The sequence below is a fragment of the Arvicanthis niloticus genome, chromosome 5 (genome assembly GCF_011762505.2).
Source record: "Arvicanthis niloticus isolate mArvNil1 chromosome 5, mArvNil1.pat.X, whole genome shotgun sequence".
In the NCBI taxonomy this organism is placed as follows: Eukaryota; Metazoa; Chordata; class Mammalia; order Rodentia; family Muridae; genus Arvicanthis; species Arvicanthis niloticus.
Window position 1 is genome coordinate 7,399,322 of NC_047662.1, and position 17,839 is coordinate 7,417,160.

A 17,839-nucleotide genomic window follows, 5' to 3' on the forward strand; every position below is an offset into this window, starting at 1 on the left:
CTTGGGCTGCGGGTGGGGCGGGTGTGGAAGGGGTTTTGTTTCCCTTGCTCACCCCACTTCCCTCATTTTGTTGTGGCTATTGGAGTTCGAAGAAGAAAGGAGTCGCGGGCGGCGCGGCTGGGTGTGCCGGAGAAGCTCGCACGTCAGCCTCGCGCTCTCCCCTTCCACTCCCCCCCGCGCGCACTCCCGCAGACCGCACAGTCTTAAGTTTCCACCGCTTCGCTTTGCTTTTGCCCTTATGATGGCCCCGGAGTCCCTCCATGTCAGGCCACACATGTTCCAGTCCCCAAGCCTTTCTCCTCCCCACCCCCCTCTTCTTCCCTCACAGTCTCTAGGCGATCTCCTCCGCAGATCCACGTCATCGCCTGGGCTTCCTTTCCATCCCTGAACACAGGCGCCCCTCAAGCAAGTTGGCCGGTGTCCTGACACCTGTTCCCTGGGGACCACACCCTGCCCACTCTGGTGTCTCTTAGGGGCTGGACCAAGCACTTGTCTTTTTTGACTCTTCCTCTCAACCTGGGTTTGTAAGTCTCTCAGCCAAGTCCTCCTTCCCATACCACCCCAAATGGTCCATGCTCTAGCTGCAGGTATTCAGGGCTCTCGTTACCATCTGGCTTGAAGGGGTTCAAAGGGAAGCTTCCTGAAGAGACCTCAGTAGGTTTGCTAACCCAAGGCCTGTTTCTACCCTGCTCAGCTCCCTGTCCCCCGGTGGCCCAGCGTGCTGTCTACCTCACCCTACCATCCTCTCTCCTGTTGAAGGATGGACCCATACAGCCTTCCATTGAGGGGAGGAGAATGGGCTTAGGCTCTCCTTGGTCTGGGCAGCATTCTCCTTGGTCTGGGCAGCATTCACCAAAATGGCGATGGCCTATTTTTGCAATATTTCTGTTTTGCAAAGGGAGGGGCCCAAGAAGGCCTCGAGGCAAAGACGGCAAGGGAGTTAACAATCTACTCTTTCTCCTACTTTCTCCTTATTTTTCTTTTTTTTTTCTCACTTTTTTTTTTTTTTAAAGTTCCAAATGACTCCACAAAGAATACGGCATCCCTCTCTTGTTTTGCCTCTCTCCCTATTGCCTTCTTGGCAACCTCAGTCTAGGCTGTCACACTCTCCCTCTATGCTTCACCCCCATCCCTATCCTTAGGTCAAAGACCTAACTTTTCCGGGAGTCTCCCGGCCCTAAAGCTCTGAGTAAGAAAACAGGGTTCCTTAAACCAAGCCACATGCTCCCCACAGCTGGGCCCAGAGAAACCTGACAGCGAGAACCATCAGGCAAGCTTCCCCGTGGCATCTCTGTGTCCAGGACTGCCCTGGGAAACTCTGTGGGTGCTGCTACCCATCTCTCCCCCAAAAAACCCCAACAATGATTCTGACCCCTTGTAGCTTGTAACAACAGGCAGTTAGTCCCACACCCCAGGCTGGTATGGGCAACCAGGTAAAGAAGGAAGGCCTAGCGTCAGGGATGGAGGCTGGTGAAGATGAGGAGCTCCCTGCACAGGGGGCCTACAAAGTCTCTGGTTGGTTCCCAATGTCCTGGTTCTCAGCTGACGATAATCAGGGCTGAGCCCTAGGAAGGTCTGGATAAACAGGAAAATGCCTCTCCTTACCACTTACCTAGGTAAGGACAATAACTTTGGAGCCTCTGAAGGGCAGAGGCTGGCAAGACATGGCTGACAGGGCAGGGTCAAGAGAACTAGACGGCCACAGATCAGGGCCAGCAAGAGGGGCTGCCACACGTGATCCATGGTGAGAGAGCCCTAGACTGCTTGGAAAGCACCCTTTATTCTGAGACAGTGGATCACCATCAGTCACCACGGGTAGAGTAGGCTAGACCGAGAGTGAGGAGCCATGTGTGGCAGAAGAGCAGAGATCCATGAAGTAAGAAACTGAGGTCAACTTGGCATGTTCGGATTTCAGGTCAGAGCCAAAGGCGGAAGCATCAGGGTTGTGGGCCGCGGGTCAAAGGCTGTGTTGGGCGTCTCCAGGTCTCTTTTGCTCTCTGTTCCTAGCAAGGTGCCCACACGGATGGGAGAAGCCTCGAGGGCTGATGTCTTTTAGGGCTGTGGCTCTCCTAGTCTTCCATATTATTCTGATGTGCTGACAACTCTGAGAGCCCGAACTCAGTCATCGTGAGAACATCTCGTGATTTCTACTGGTCTCCAGGGCCCAGAGCTCGGAGCCTCCAGGTCTTTCTAGGACACCCCACCCCAAGCAGAATAGAACCCTCTTTGGCAACTTCATCCAATCAAGTGGGCCACAGCAGTCCCCACTCTCCCCAGCCAGGTTGCCATGCTGGCTCACATCCTCTCTCGGCCCTGGTGTCCTGTGCCCACTCGCTCTCCCTCCCTCCCTCCCTCCCTCCGGAGCCTGCGGCCTTCTCACTCGCCAGCCTGTTTACACACCAGGTATCTCATGCTTTATCTGCTCTCATTTTGAATTTGTAACTTTCACATAAACTTGAACAAGGCTTCTTTTGTTCTTGCACCCCACCCCAGGATCCCAATAAACTGGTTCCCTCTCAGGCGACTGGGCCAGAGCACAGAAGCCTTAGCCAGAGGTCTGTGTGTGCATGTGAACAAGCATGTTCGCACCTGCGAGGGCGTCCGTGTATTTGAGGGTGCTCCTCAGAGATGGAGGGAGAGAGTATCAGGGGGAAACAAGGAGCCAACTGAATGTGGACAGGAAGGACACAGAAGGGCTGAGCCATTTCCATAAGGCCCGTCCCTCAGCTGGGACTGGGCTCAGCCAGCAGGTAGCAGAGAATGTGTGGGCCCTGGACAGGTGGGTGTTGGGCCAGGGAGGAACACAGGAGAGGAAACAAAGGGAAGGATGGAACAGCTTCCAGTATAGTGGGTGGCGAAGCAAGATACCAAGGCCACGCTAAGTGTAAGGCAGACACAGGGATCACATTATGGCAGGGTAGGGGCTGGCACAGCCGCACGCTCGGCCCGTAATCCTGTTAGCCAGCAATCTCCATTCCGAAAGAGCTTCATTTCTTTGTGAATATTTGTAAACTAGATATCTAATGGAAAATTATAGGAAAATTATAGTGAAATTCATGACGGAGAAATCCGATTATCCCTAATTCAATTATGCCATCTTAGCCCACACAGCACATTCCCCATTTTTTTCCCATAAATACCGATGCCAGGGGTCCCGGTAATCAAATAAAATTGAAAATCATCTTCCCATTAAATTCAATTAGCCGCAATTTCTAAAGCCTATCAGAGATTTTAATTACTAAATTATAAAATTCTCCAATGCTAAATTGAAACCAAAAAAATTGCACATCCTTATATTTCAGAGAAAAAAAAAAAGAGGGAGACCAGCAAAATCCTTCAAAAAATGTTCTCTTCTGTCCAAGTCCAGAGCAGTCTCCCTACCTGGAGGGACCTTGTGACTGCTGCTACCTTTCTACTTGGCAGGAATGCGGCCTGGGGGGGGGGGCAGAGGGGAGCACCCTTGCAGGGGAGGGGCCCAGACATATCCACTAACAGAGGAACAAACCACACCCCTAAGCCCAGCTAGGATGGTAGTTAGCCATCTTCACAGTCCTGGCAGGCTTGGCTCCTGAGATGTCTTCAGCTCTGTCTCTCACAGTGAGGCCTCAAATTCTCAACGCTACCTTCTTGGTGGGTGAGCTGGGCCACAGCTAGTGGGGCTCAGGGGACAGACAGCTTCATTTAAGTGTGGCTCCCAGAACCACTCCAGTAGTCCCCCGATGGATGAGGCTGGGTCAAAGATGGGAACAGAACAGATAGCACAGGATAGTCCTGTGTCTCAGAGACTTCTTAACAAGCACTTCGAGAGTCTATGGGTCCTGACAAAGTACCAGCTTCCTGGGACAAGAGGGAGACCAATTTGGCCCAAGTCAGATTTCTCCCTATGCTTCCAGTTCATTCCACCCTCTCTTACCTCCCTGGAGAAGTCAGCAGCCTTAAACTGGCCAGAAGTCTCATGGAGAGATTCTCTCTTACCCCCACGCCCTTTAAGGCACACACTGGCCAAGAGAGCTGGCAGTAGCCCCTTCTCCACACCACTTACCGGCCTCTAACGGGTGCTCTGTGCTTCAGGAGAGCCCGGGGAGGGAGCATTGGTGGCAGCTTAAGGTCTACCCTGCCTAAAACCCAAGCTAGATGGCTGGGTAGGCAGCTGGTGGCCCCGGCAGGCTTAGGGGAGTCAGCAGAGCCCTGTCAGCAGCCCAGCACCCAGGAAGAGGAGCAGGTCTGATCTGCCAGGCAGCCTGCAGTGCCAGCAGGGGAGGCACCCGCAAACAAAACAAAAACAAAAAAGTTAATTATCTTTGGCTTTTTCTTAATAAATATCCAAACTGGCCTGGCCGGATCCTCCGCTTTAGAGGGAGAAAGGAGAAAGGGTAAAAAAAAAAAAAAAAAAAAAAGCCCAAACCCAATCCAACAGACTCTTTCTTCATGTGTCTACTTTTCCTTTGTCTCTGGTCCTTGGATTTGTCACTTATCAGAAACAGTGAACGCTTCACAGAAATTTTCTATTTTTTGCAAACTCGAAGAGACTGGTTACAAAAGCGGTTTGTGTTGTGGTGGTTTTTCATTTGTTGGTTAGTTGGGTTTTTTTTGTTTTTTGTTTTTTTGTTTTTGTTTTTTTTGTTTTTGTTTTTTTTTTTTTTTTTTTTTTTTTGTTTTGTTTTTTTTTTTTTTTTAAGTTTTTGAGGTGGGAAAGTGGGGACGTGAGAGAAGAGAGAGGCAGATAGGGAAAAGACAGCTCTGAGAAACACCAGGGGAAGAACAGCAGGAGGAAGACAGGCTGGGAGATGAAGCCGGCCTCAGCCCTGCTGGCAGGGCCCCCTGGCAGCGCCCTGCTCTCCAATGCTATGGTAGCAGTTAACTTCAGGTACAGTCATCAGGAGGGGCCCCTGATGACTGTATGTATGTATTTCTTATGTTAAGATCCCCGAGCCACCACCAGAGCCACCACCAGAGCCACCACCAGAGCCACCACCAGAGCCACCACCAGAGCCACCACCAGAGCCACCACCAGAGCCACCACCAAAGCCACCGAGGTCTCCGTGGCCACTCCAGCTGCCCTGTTGCTGTGTGTGGTTTCTGTGCCAAGCCTCCCTTCCAGGAGTGGGGCTTGGGAAACACAAGGCAGGGAGAGGAGTGAGGGGAGGAGGGATGTTGGCTGTCGTGGGAGGGAGGGTGTGTGTGTATGAGGCTTTTCTGCACCGAGTCATGAGCATACCTGGGGAGAAGAGAGTTTCATGTTGCAGCCTGGGCCTACATGTTCAGATGGCGTATGTACATGCCTGAGCCCAAAGTGTCAGAAATACAAGGTAGGGCGGGCAGCCACCAGGACATGGAATGCTAGCTTTGGATTCATCTGCCTGGGTTCAAACGCAGGCTCCATTAGCTATTACAACAGGCAGGCTGTGCAATCCTAAGAAGTCACTGGCCGTCTCTGGGCCTCCATTTCTAAAGGGAACTATTAGCAGTTCTTTAGGTCTATAGATGAGGAAGGGAGGAGTGTAGCTACCAAGGACTATAGGGGTTTCTACATGAGAGATGAACAAGTTCTACAACCAGCAGTGGTGATGGCTGTACCATACACCCTTGTGAATATGCAGATAATAATAATAATAGTAATAATAAATAATAATAAATCACTAAATTGTACATTTAAAAATGGGTAGATTTGACAGCCTGTAAATTATATCTCAATAAAGTGGTCACAAAATACTGTGGGGAGAAGGGAAAAATAATGCCAGTTATACCTGCATGCTTTGGACAGAGGTTTGAAGATAGCATCCAGTCTGGCATGGAGTAAGTGGTCAGTAAGTATCCACTGTTAATATGGGGCTTAGGCTGGTGTCTGTGAGTGTATACTGCTGGTGCTTACAAATGTAACCCTGCATGGGTTGCTGGCCAGCGTGTTGTCAAGCCACTGAGCTGTCTCCCCCGCCCCGCCCCCATGCCTGGTGGGAGATCCTGGGCAGCTGCTCCCTGCCAGGGGGTGGGAAGTGCGCGGCCTCCTCCCGCCTCCTTCAGGTCCCTGGAGAGAAGGCTGCCCACCATGGCGGGCAGACTCCTGAGCTATACTCGCTGTCTCGCAGACACTCATATTCTCCGTGTGCAGCAGACCGTGAATTCACCTTCATACTAGTTACAGGGTTATTTAGCTTCTCTTGACACTGACAATCACAAACTTTAATCTGCTGCTTGGTTTCTCCCTGCTGTGCCCTCTGCCCACCCCCAAAATCCTTGGGAGAGGATGGAAGGACTGAGGTCCAGCCCTCTCTTGCCAGAGCTTGCCCTTTGGAGTGATAGAGATGGCAGGAGGTGGGGATGATCGGTAGGAGAAGATGCTGGGCGGAGGTTTGGAAGAGAAGGAAGTACCCAGAGGCTAATGGGAGCCTCTGTCCTGCTCCTCCAGCTGACACTAATGTATTCAACCTGACATCCATCCTGTCCATGAGTGAGTGAGGATTCACCCACCCATCAGGCTGCTGAGCTGAGGGCTGCCCTGGGACCCACAGGGAATGGGGACTCAGTCTGGGACTGGGCTCCTAAGATCAGGCCTAAGATCAGGCAGCTGGCACAGGGCTGGCTCTTCACCTCCTGCTAGATTAGCAGGCACCCCTCAAGAAACCGATTTGATGGAGTCCATTCAACAAAGTTATTCTCTTCCTCTGCACCTCCTCCACCTCTCCTGTCAGGTCCCACCAGTCCATCCTGGGGGCTTTTCCAGGCTTACTGCCATGGTACCTGGGTCAGTCACTTCTCTTCCCTTGACAAAGACAGGTGGGAAATCGAGACTTCGAGACATCTCCTGCCACCGGCCCTAGTCACACAAGCCTGAGACCAATGTGGGAGATAAAGCCAGAACTGGTGTCTGGGTACAATAGAGGACTCTCTCATTGACAAAATCCAAAATACAGCCACTTATCAGGCAGTGTCTCAGAAGCAGAAAGCCAAGCCAAGGGGACTCAACAAAGGCTAGAAGCTGGAGGTTGGAAAAGGAAAGCAAGGCCAGCCAGGGAGACAGGAGAGGCAGGGAAACACACAGGCCAATACGATTCTGAGTCCACTTCCTCCCAGGTCCCATTCTACAGCTCCACCCCTGCCAGCCGGAGAAGTGGCCATGGTGGCCTGGGCAAGAGAGATGTCAACAGGGCCAATGGGAGAAGGGGCTTGTTGACTGCAAACTGTCCATTATGGCTCAGATTATAAGCATATTGCACAGGGCTCTCTGCACGATGCCGGGGAAATCCAATACGCTGAAAGGTTAATGCAATCAATTAGGGTGACAAGGAAGTAAAGTAAAGCCTTCCGAGTAGATGAAAAGGAGAGAGAGAGAGAGGGAGAGGGATCCATGCGTTGGGGGGGTTGGAGGGGCAGCGTGAGATGAGTGGTGGGGAGGAAAGAAGAGAGAGAAACTCATGGGGCACTCAGGAGGCCTGGAGGAGAGAAGAGATGCACAGACCAGGGAGGGACTTCAGCAAAGCCAACCAAAGAGGCACCCAGAGAGCTGGCTTGTGCAGCTCTCACCCCAGGCCTCCAAGCATCCACCTCTGACAGTGATGCCCAGGTTTACTCCACAGCCATGGTGACACACCCGGATAGCTTGGATCCCTGACCCTGGACAGGGAAAGCACCCACTTAAGTAACCCACCCCAGGGCCTTTTCAACAGAATGACAGCCTAGCTTGCACCTTCACCCTCGCAGGTTGAAACACAGACCCAGACTCATCTTCCCTTGGGTTCCTTCTTTCCAGTAGGTCCAGCTAGTTCAGGCCTGTGGAGCAGAGCCTGGTAGGTAGGACCCCTGTTTTATAGAAGCTGATGGTCTGAGAGGGTGGGCTACACTCGGGGTCCAGCAACAAGTGTGAGGGGCCCAGGTCTGCCTAGTGCACATCCCCCCCCTCCCCAGAGCCTTTCTTTTCCCAAAGGTCCACTGGACTCAGAAGCTTTTCTGGCTCCCAGTTCTCAGTTTCAGAGCTTTTTCAGACCGTGTCAGGGAAAGCTCCATAGTACTGTCCTAGGGATGGGCGCTACATCTTGTAGCTGCTGGGGAAACTGGCTGAGGGGAAATCCTTTGCTCTCCTGTTGGATTCTGGGCACACTACATTCCAGTACCCCAACAGCTCTGCAGGGTACACCCTTCTCACCTTGCAAAGTGGGCCCGGGGTGGGAGCATGGCTGTGACTATGGATCTGAGGTTAAAACCAGTGGTAAAGGCTACAGGAGGGTCACTGAAGGCACAAGCTCTGAGGGAGTTGGGGGTGTGGGGTGTGGAGAGAGGAGCTAGGGCTCCAGGGTTAGGACCTAACAGAGCAGGAGGCAGAGGAGGGGCAGAGACTCCCCAGCCAAGCAGGACTTTAAGCAGCCTGAAACCAACCCCCAGCATAGAGTTGCCATGCAATCCCAGCCTCACTATGGCGACCACACAACACTGAGAATTCACTTAACCTCAAGGACGTACACATGTTGGCAGGTTACCATGTTAAATCTCGTGTATATTTTTTTATCAGAGAGAGAACAAAAATCAGGGACCAGAATCTGGGCCAGCAAGCTCTTCTCTGTAGAAGGGCCACATAGTAAATATCTTATGCTTCATAGGCCAAACTGTTTCCGCTGTAGTCACTGGGCTCTGCTATCGTAGAGTGAAAACAGCCACAGACAGTATGAAAACGAATGGCCATCCCTTTCCAATAAAACTTTATTTACAAAACACAGGCCATGGGCCAAATGTGACCTAAGAACTGTAGTTTGCCTGAGACTTGTCCAGAAAATGAGGCATCCTGCCTTTCAGGATCCTGGGGATCTTGTACCTAATCTGGCAGAGGACCCCAGAGGAAGCAAGGCTTGCTCTCCTGTGTCCGGTGCCATGCTGAGTGTTGGGGGGGGGGGGTGCACAGAGAATCAGATCTAGCATGGGAAGCCTACTTTTGCCTCACAGCATCCTGGGAAACCCTTTGACGGGCTTGAGATTCTAAAGGAGGCGAGGAAAGAGTGGAAGGCTGCATGCAGCTCTGGTCATTTCCAGAGTCTCAATGTGCCCAGACAGAAGTGAAGCCGAGGCTAGAGAGCAGGAAGAAGAGACCAGAGGGAGCCAGAAGGGGCGCCGGTAGAGAAAGGCCAGTGAGCGCCCCGGAGCTGCGCTGTAACCAGGGTGGTGCTGGCGGCAAAGGGAGGAATCCACGGGCCCCAGCGAGAGCGCAGGGCGCGGGCCGGGCCTGCCCTACACCGGGCCGCCTCTGATCACGTTTTCGGGGCCACTGCCCGCAGGCGCAGACAATGCTGGGGGAGCCTTTGAAGTCCGAAAGGGATGCCGCGGTGGGAGCCAAGGGACTCTCCTCCCTTCCCCCGTGCTCCCTATGGGGAGGAGGCCAGCGGGACAAAACTGGAGCGGCTCGCAGCCTGGCCCCCGAAACGCGCGAGACAAAGGGAAAACAAACAGGTTTGGAGCCAAGCGCACGGTGCTGTGTCTGTCCCCCGCCCCGCCGAGTCGGGATGATGGATGGCTGCAGCCAGCCTGCTCGCCCGCCGGGCAGGCCCCGCTATTTACATAACACTGGCGTTCCACCGGTCACCTCTGACACTGCACTGCCCGGGGGCCAAGGCCCGGTGGCCCCCGCAGTTCTCGAGCCACCAGGGGACTGTGACAGCCTGTGAAGAACACGGCAGTCCTGAGTGCCTGGCTTCCAGGGAGCTCTGGGCTTTGGGTAAGGCAGTGTATGGCAGCCTGCTCGCAGCCAGTTCTTACCCGGTATGGAGGTAACTCAACCTCAGAGAAAAGCCAGAGCTGGGGGTCTAGGACATTAAACTCTTTCCGATCTCCAAGCATGGCTAGAAGCAGAACTTCCCTGGGAAGCCTGAGGCAGCTACTACAATGTACATACAGGGGATCTGGAGTGAGACACTAGTCTTCAAGCATGGCACGGGTGCCTTACTACTGCGGCCTGGAGCTCATTCCTTGCTCCAAATCGGCAATCCATCCACCCCAGCCCCATCCCGTTTCCAGCATAAAAACCAAACAGCTCTTGCTGGGCCCCCATTGTTCCTGACAGGTTCCAGTAGCCATGGGGCTCCCATTCCCTGTCTCCAACACCCCATCCATCCATCTTGGATGCTTGGGAGAACTGAACTCGGCCCAGGATGATGTATCTCACACCGGCTGTCACACAACAGACAGAACAGGGGAGGAACTCGGGCCTTACCTCACGGGGTCCTAGAGATTCCTCAAACACAGTTGTGGGGCGGGGGGTCACTTCATCCTGGGGAGAAAGAAGAGCCTGTTAGTCTTTCCAGGAGGAAGCCTATACGTTCTTGCCTCCCTCAAGCATGCCTCATGACCCCTATGTGCCCAAGAGTTCTCTGCCCCCTATGAGCTGAAGGGGCTGATGCTCCAGGCCTAGCCAGAGAGGTCAGTGATTCAGATGTGTTCAGAGGGCTCTGCTTTGGGTCCACTTTAAGTATATGGCAACCAAGGATGGGGAATTCAGGAAGCAGTAGTAGCCGTTACATGGGAAATATGGCTCTAAGGACACTGCTACCCAAAGAAAGCCAGAGTGCTTTTCACACTGCCCAGTGGAGGCTGAGGTGTGTGTGTGTGTGTTCATGTGCATGTATGTGTGTGTGCACATATGTATGTGTGTGTGTGTACACATGTGTATGCTGGTTATAGGCCTTCAGGCTCCCATGAACCTTCAGTGGCTAAGCAGGTACTCCTGGAAACAACAAACGCAGCACCAATCACTCCTTGACTCTTTTCTCCTGGGCCCTGGAAACAAAAATGGCCGATGCTAAACTGTCCCCGAGTGACTGTGTGCGTGCCCTGGGTAGGTGGGCAAGGTCAGGCATCAGGAAGTTTCAGTTCCTTAGGAACAGACTATGGACAGTACCTTCCACCTTGATAAATCAAGACAACCCCTACAGAAGGTTCAGACAGGGCAAGGCCCAACCCTGGAGAGGGTCTTTAGCCAATATAGAGTGTGGCTCACCATTATTGAACGCTCAGGGTACTTTGCAGCCTAGAGCAGGAGTTTGGGGAGCCAGGGTCAAATGGGGGCAGAATCCACTTGTGGAGGGAAATCCCAAGGGACCTTGTACCTCCCCACCTGGCCCCATCTGCCCTTGCCTGGGCCGGGCCCTAGGCCTCAGCCTTGGCACCTGCCCTGCTGGACAAAGCGTTTGCTGTTTGTTCCCTTTTTTCCCTCTCTCCCTGATTCATGGCTTATCAATGATGCAAGAGGAGTAACACCAATTTCCTTAGGCTATGTAATCCCCAAATCAGATTGGGGGGATTGCAGGAGATGAGGTGACCTTGTCCAGGGCTCCCAGAATGCCACCCAGTCCCACCTCCGGCTCTCTCATTCCCAGGACATCTTTAGACGGATAAAGCTAATTGTACTTGTCATGTCCTCTTAAGGAGGGCTCCATTCTCCGCTAGGCCCACGTTACAACCTATGGCTGGCAGGCTGCTGGGTCGGAGGGTGCTCAGTGGGGCAGAGCCTGCTCGGCTGCGTAAAAGGGTTGAGAATTGGCTGATCACTAAGTGACCTGGGAGGGTGTCACTGTGTGCTGTGGGCAGAGGACACTCTCAGTCTGGGAGGTGGGAGCTGAGGGGTCTGCAGGGAAGTGAACGGACATCTAAGGTAGGGGGCAACCGAGAGCAAATGGGGGCCAGGCAGTGGTGGGAGAGGCGGGTGGGAGCCTCAAGAAAAAGTGAAAGACCTGGAGAGGAGATGTGAGCTGAGTGGACAGACTCCAGGCTAGGCCAGGGGAACAGGCATGGAGACCCCAAAGCCAGTGCTTCGGGGAGTTAGGTGGGCTCGGCTGGCAAAGGGAACATTCAGGCCAGTGAGCCTTAGGTCATTGCTCCGTCCATCCCAAGCTCTCCTCCTTGGGATCTGTCAAGACGCCCAGCCAGCCCCCCTTGAACCCCCAAAGCCCCCCAACTCTACAACTCCAGTATCTCCCTTCCACCACCTTTCCTCCCCTTCCCTCCTCCCCGGCAACTGTGCATTTATTAATTCATGAGGCACTAATTAGTTCTTTGTTTAATTTTGTGTTAAACAGACTGACCGGAATGATAACGACTTACAGCACAGTGTTGCTGTCCCCAACCACCCCTGTTTTCTGACAACAAGGGAGCGCGGGAGACCGGAGCGCTGAACCCAAATCCCTCAGCAGTTGCACTTCATTAAGTCAAAATGTGACAAGAAGCTTAGAGAGTAACTTGCAGATCTGATCACACAGAACAATCGGGGAGGAAACTTTCCGGAGTTGGCTGGGGCTAGGGGAGGGGGAGGGGCAGCGATGCATATTATGGGGGCGCCAAAAAAAAAAAAAAAAAAAAAAAAAAAAAAAAAAAAAAAAAACCCGCCCTACAGTCCCATCTTTGCCTGTCCAGGGTAGGGAGCCTGGCTCACAGCAGCAGGAAGAGTCATTATCACTCAGTTGGATTTGGGACACTAGACAGATTCTAGGTTCCCAGGAAGGACCCGAGCAGTAAGAACCCAGTAGGCCGTTTTCCATCATTTATTTTGGTAGTGTAACTGACTTTCCCTGGCCAGGTCTGAAGTGCTGCCCCTCCTGGTGCTGATGCCTTCTTATTCTGACCTGTAGAAATGAGTGGTCGGCACAACCAGATGATGGCAGTGAATTCAAAAGCTGGCATAGTAAAGGTAGGGCGTGGTGGCGCATGCCTTTAGTCCCAGCACTTGGGAGGCAGAGGCAGGAGGGTGTCTGTGAGTTAGAGAGGCAAACCTGATCTACAAAGCAAGCCAAGGACAATCAGGGCTGGTTTCAGTGAGAAACCCTGTTTGGGGGTTGGGGGGAGAACAAACAAACAAGGGGTGGGGTTCTGCAAGGGTGGGGGGAAGACAGGCAGCAGAGAAAACACAAAGAAGAGGACCCCTTCCTCCGGGAAGGGTCCCTAGTGTTAGAGGGGCCACCTCAAGGCAAAATGAGAAAAGGAATGTATGTTTAGCAGGCATAGCAGAAGTGCCCAGCACCCTCTGTGCCAGCTCTCTCTCTCTCTCTCTCTCTCTCTCTCTCTCTCTCTCTCTCTCTCTCTCTCTCATTCTCATTTGTTTTTGCAGAAAAGGTTTCTCCGTGTAGCTCTGGCTTTCCTGGAACTCACTCTGTTGATCAGGCTGGCCTTGAACTCACGGAGATTGGCCTACTTCTACCTCCTGAGCACTGGGATTAAGGGTGTGTGCCGTCATCACCCAGCCTCTTCCAGTTCCCTGTCCATCCATCCATCCATCCTCCATGTATGAACCCCATCTCTCCATCTACCAAACCATTCATCTCTCTTCTATCCATCTGTCCAGGGTTAACCCTAAGTATGGAAAGGTTGAAGGCTCTGTGCAGAGGCGCACAGCAATTAGAAGAAAGCAGAGCTGGGCTCTTGGAGCTTGTAGGCCACGGTGGCTGCCTCTCCCTAGACACTGATCTCACAGTGGCAGTGGCCTTTGCCTTCCGGTCCATGTGAAATAGTAGGCTCTCAGTCCCAGAGGTGTCAAACTGCCAACCCCATCAGCTACAACACAGACAAGGACAATGGCACCCAAAGCAAACCCTGTCCAGTCTAAAGGCATCAGCCCAGCCCATCTTTAACCTGACCCTCATCTCTGATAAGCGTACAGAGGGGCTCTGAGAACGAGAGCCGAAGCACACAAGGGGCTGGCACCATGAGCCTCCATCTTGCAGAGCGCCTGTTGCCTTCCTCCTGTTGACTGCTGCACTTGTGTCCGCAGGAGGCCTGAGGACACACAGCCCCACTAGTTAGGAAATGCTCCTGTATGGCGGCCACAGCCTCCCTTTCCCTGGCCTGGTCTGAAGTACAGTCTCCTCCTGAGCCTTGCAGCCCTGGGCTGGCTTCTGTTAATTTGCTGTCAGGCTGCCTAAGCAAACCAATTAAAACTAATCATTAATTATAAAAGAGAAGGAGAAGAGGAGAGGGCGAAAGATGGGGACGGGAAGAAGGAAGAAAGAATTGGGCTAAAAAGGAAAGACTCAGAGGGCTTTCACAGAGCTCTGGTCTGGGGACCAGGGACCTGGGAGGTTGGCAGGGACCGAAGATGCTTCAGGAGGAAGCCAAGGAATCTCTGCTGGACAGTAGAGTAGAAAGAAAGGGGGAAGGGAAGATGTGCTAGAAGCGGGGTACCAAGGCCTGGAGGAGGCTGACACTTGTGACACTTGTCTCCTCTGTCTAGAGCTAAAACCACTTTAGGACCTGGCCCCATAGTCTCGATCCCACCGGCTGCCTGGCTCCATATGCATGAAGCCTCAGGCCAGGCTCCTCTCTGAGGTCCCAACCTGCTCCCCAGCCTTCTCAGGTCATGGAGATTCGGGACAGCTGTCAGGCTGCCTGGCTACCCACCCCCTGCTATCCTAGCCCACCTCCCCACCCTCATAGACCCTCCCCCGGCTGGGCCTTTCACAAGGGCTGGGGCCATGTCAGCCGGGCAGCTTGAGGAGGGGGCAGCACAGACAACAAGGGGCAGTGTCATGGAAACGGGCACTTTCCCGGAGAAATATTCTGTTTGGCCTCCTTCCTGCATTGAGGAGCTGTCAGGAGCCTGAGTGAGAGTCACACTATCCCGGGACCAGGCGTGACAAAACCTATTTTCTGCCTCAAATTTGATTGATTAAAAAACTTTTTAGGAAAACCATGTTGAAAGAGTGGAAAAAAAAAAGATAGAGCAGGAGGGAGAAACAGAAGGGGGAAAGAAAGAATAAACGTGGTACAGGGAAGAAGGGCTGGGAGAGAAAAGCTCTATCCAGAAGCCAGCGGCTCCCTGCACCCTGTGAGGCTGCCAGGGGGTGTGTGTATCAGAGGCATAGCCGCAGTATAACCAGGCAAAACAGAAAGCCCAAATAAAGCCTGGAACTTTTACACAGTGTTTAGCGGGACAATGAGGGGCTGCTGGCTCCAGACAGAGGCGGCAGCCAGAGCAGGTTCCCTGTCCCTGTACAGGGTAAAGGGACTAAGGCCTGCAGCCAGGAGGGGCAGGTGGCTCTGCTGCCCAGCGTCAAGTCCGTGTGGGCTCTAGATTGGCTCTGCAGTTTTCCCCAAAATAGTGAATGGAATTTGGCCAGAATCCTGAAAAATCTATACAGGGCCAAGAGAAGGGCCTGGTCATTTAGGGAAGGGATTTCCCAACTTTCTCTTTCAGATGCTTGTATGTTTGTGGAGGCCAGAGAAGGTTGACATTGGTTGGGTACTCTTCCCTATTGCCTTCTGCCTTATTATCATTATTATTATTATTATTATTATTATTATTATTATTATTATTTTAGATTTATTACTATATTGTGTATATGAGTGTCCGCAGGTATGTCTGTGTACCACATGTGTGCCTGGTGTCCAAGGAGGTGACAAACCTGTATGTTTGGGTATGGGGAATCGAACCTGAGTTCTTTGCAAGAACAAGTGCTCTTAACTGCTGAGCCAACTCTCTAGTACCTCACCTTATTTTATTTTTATTGATTGATTGATTTGAGATAGAATTTCTCACTGAGCCCAGAGCTCACTGAACTCACTAATTGGCTAGATCTTCTTGTCCCCCCACCCCCACCCCCAGTGCTGGAGTTATGGGCATCCACCACCATATCCAGATATTTTTTTTTACATGGGTGCCTAAGATCTGAACTCAGGTCTTCATGCCTGCACAGCAGGTACTTTACCAACACACCCAAGCCCCTGTCTCCTTGCGGAGTGCTCTTAACAACAGTAATGTAACAAAAGAGCAGGAAGCACTCAATTCTGCCCTTCGTCAATCAGTTGGTAAATGGTAAAGCGTGTGCTGGTCTGTGCTGGGGTTGGCTCCCCTTACATCTCTATCTTGAGCCTTCCCTGTTCGGCCCACAGGTCCTGGGTGGATGCTTCCTCCAGTATTCTTCTGCCTAGCCTGAGTCTTGAAGATGATGGGGGCCCTGCCTTGGTTTGTCCTGTTCCCAGGACTCCCTCTAGAGAAAGAAACATAACCACTTCCCAGTGTCCCTGCTTGAGCACCACGAAGGCCTCAACTATCCTCGGATAAGAGTTATGCTCTCTCTGGGAAGAAGGGTCTGAGCTGGCAGTCTAGTATGCTCCTCTTTTTTCAAAGGGCCCCGGAGATCAAGGTGACAGGTGGAACTGGCCAAGGAGCCAGCAAGAAGTTTGTTCCATGTGCTAGGGTACAGCGCAGAGGAATGAACTCAGTTTCCACTCAGGACCCAGGGTGTGTGTGACATACTGTGTGACACAGAGCCACTATAGGGCTGAGACACTCAGCAGTCAGATGCACCCCCATCTGGCCTTGTCATAAAGCAATCCAGTCTTTGCAGCCTTGTTTCTCAGAGATCATGGAGATGCCAGGCATGAGGGAGATAGAGAAGGAAGACAGAAAAATCATGTGAGCAAGTTGGATTCGAACCCCGCTTCCCCTGGTTCCTACCCGTAGCTGTGGAAACTGATCATATAACTTATAATACAGTTCTGCCACATGAAGAGACTATCCCTTGACATTAGGGAGAGGTTACACAGTTTCACTCCAAGATACAAACCTCAAAGGTGGGTCATAGGGACTTAAGCACTCGAATAGAAATGTTCGTAGTAGCACCATTCAGGACAAGCAAAAGGCAGACACAGTCTGAGCTCCCATCAGCTGAAGAATGAGCAACACATGATCTATATGTACTATGGAGTATTATACAGCTATAAAAAGTAATAACAACTTGACACATGCTACAACATGAAGTCACCTGAATGAAAGGAACCAGCAGGGGAGATTACAAACTATGATTCCAGTTACATGGGAAAAAAAAAGCTCTAGACTGTAGTGAATAGATCATCGAGAGCAGATTAGTGATTGTCAGGGGTCGGGGAAAGGGAAGAGTTGTTGGATGACTGATTGCCCGTTTCTGTATGGGGTGATTAAAAAAAAATTCTGGAACTTAGCAGGTAGTGGTGGCATATACCTTTAATCCCAGCACTAGCGTGGCAGAGGTAGGTGGATCTCTATGAGTTCGAGGCCAGCCTGGTCAGTGAGTGAGTTCCAGAACAGCCTGGACTACACAGGGAAACCCTGACTTGAAAAACCAAAATACATACACACATACATGCATACATACATACATATATACATACAACATGCATGTATACATACATGCATGCATAATGCATACATGCATATATACATACAACATGCATATATACATACATACATACATGCATATATACATACATGCATACATACAGACATGCATACATACATTCTGGAACTAGATATTGGTGACAGATGTATAACTTGTGAGTGTACCTAATGCCACTGAATGTGCACTTAAAACAGTCACATTGGTCAACTTTTCAACATGTGTATTCACCATAATAAAATTCACAAGACAACAGGGGAAAAGACGAGAGCCCAGAAGAGAAGGTGTCAGACACGGGAACTCAGCAGAGGCATCAGATGAGCCAAGCTTGGGTAGGAGGGTGAGATGGTAATTTCAAACCCTGTGCAGGGTTTGAGCAACCCTCCGACGCACCCTTGTCCCAGCTAAATCGATAGGCTGTTTGTGTAGCATGCATGTGGCCCTAGGTTTGATCTCTAGCACCCCATAAACTACGTGTGGTGGTGGACACTTGTGAGCCCTACTCTTGGGAGATGGACACAGGATGATCGGAAGATCCAGGTTATCACTGGATACACGGACATCCTGGGCTACACTCTGTCAGAAAGGAAGAAAGAGAAAGGAGAGGAAAGGAAGGCTCATTACAATGGACCTCCCCTTAGCGTACGGGGCCTCAAGTGCCTGTGACACCACACCCCTGCGTACACAGGCAGCGAATGGTGCCTCTACAAATCCCAATG

At 51.9% G+C, this 17,839-nt stretch overlaps 1 protein-coding gene across 7 annotated transcripts in view; it reads right to left on the reverse strand.

The window, feature by feature from the left end:
* Casz1 (castor zinc finger 1) overlaps positions 1–17,839 on the reverse strand; it is a 148,837-nt gene that overhangs the window by 55,053 nt on the left and 75,945 nt on the right. For all 7 annotated transcript variants that reach the window (XM_034503445.2, XM_076933738.1, XM_076933737.1 and 4 more), the window contains one exon: positions 10,193–10,249. The gene's annotated coding sequence lies outside the window, so the exon portion shown is untranslated. The remainder of the gene's footprint in view (positions 1–10,192; positions 10,250–17,839) is intronic.